At 38.0% G+C, this 1,175-nt stretch overlaps 1 non-coding gene across 1 annotated transcript; it reads left to right on the forward strand.

The window, feature by feature from the left end:
* Positions 1–432: 432 nt before the first annotated feature.
* Positions 433–539, forward strand: LOC121211744 (small nucleolar RNA R71). The gene has a single exon (XR_005906962.1). It is a non-coding gene; the product is annotated as a small nucleolar RNA R71 (small nucleolar RNA).
* The last annotated feature ends 636 nt before the right edge of the window (positions 540–1,175 follow it).

Raw genomic sequence — 1,175 nt, forward strand, 5'->3', positions numbered from 1 at the left:
CGCAGTCCTTGCCTTACTCGATTTTGGTCCTAGTTACTTATGTAGTACATGGATTCTAGGTTTGATGGACATTCTTCGAACAAATGCCCTCCCCCACAATAAACATAGGCTATATTTTCAAATTGATTTGGTGGTTTTGCTGTAAAACTGTTAGACTCATTAGTAGTAAGAATTTTAAACATTGAGGATATTGATGATACCTGAGATGCGAGTGAAGTAAGAGCGTATACTTCATGTATTCCAGCAACCCGTCTTCTTGACGCTGCTCGGTTGGTTGGCCATTGGTAATTTTTGCTGGCAATCCTTTCGATAATTTCATAAGTCTTATTATAATACTTAGAAAGGAGAGCACCATTAGCAGAACCGTCCACTACCATCCCCGTGTGAGCATTGAGACCATTATAAAATGTATCAAGTTGGTTACAATATGGGATTCCGTGATGAGGGCACTTTCGTAATAACTCTTTGAACCTTTCCCATGCCTCATACAAGGACTCATCATCCATTTTTTGGAAGGCAATGATCTCGTTCCTCAACTTAGCATTCTTGCTAGGTTGGAAATACTTCATAAGGAATGTTTCTGCTAACTCTTTCCATGTGGAAATTGAGTTTGGTGGCAATGAGTTCAACCAGGCTCGAGCTTTGTCCCTCAGCGAATATGGGAATAACTTTAATCGTAATGCATCTTTGGGTACTCTGGCTAACTAGAAAGAATCGCTCACCTCTATAAATAGTCTTAAGTGTAGGTGAGGATCTTCGGTAGTTATTCCACTGAATTGTCCCACTATCTGAAGCATCTGGAACATGATTGGCTTCAGCTTGAACTGTTGTGCCTCAATTTCAGGTCTCCTAATACCCAGATTAAGATCATTAAATACTGGCATGGCATACTATCGTAAAGCTTTATCCCTATAATTAGCAATAAGGGTAGGATTTTGAGCAGGGTTTGCTCCGTTTCCTTGGATTGGATTTTTGAAGTTCATCTCTTCGGTCCTCCTCTGATTTGATTGTCTTCTTCGCTGTCAAAAAATTCTTTCTATCTCAGGGTCTACAGGGGGTAGGTCAATAATTCGGTCAAAACTCATAAACAATTGAAATAATCACAAAAAATTAATTAAGTTAAAAATTAAACAGAAAAAAATAAACCAAAATGTAAACTAAAAATTAACAAATAA

This window comes from Gossypium hirsutum, chromosome A12 (assembly GCF_007990345.1).
Source record: "Gossypium hirsutum isolate 1008001.06 chromosome A12, Gossypium_hirsutum_v2.1, whole genome shotgun sequence".
In the NCBI taxonomy this organism is placed as follows: domain Eukaryota; kingdom Viridiplantae; phylum Streptophyta; class Magnoliopsida; order Malvales; family Malvaceae; genus Gossypium; species Gossypium hirsutum.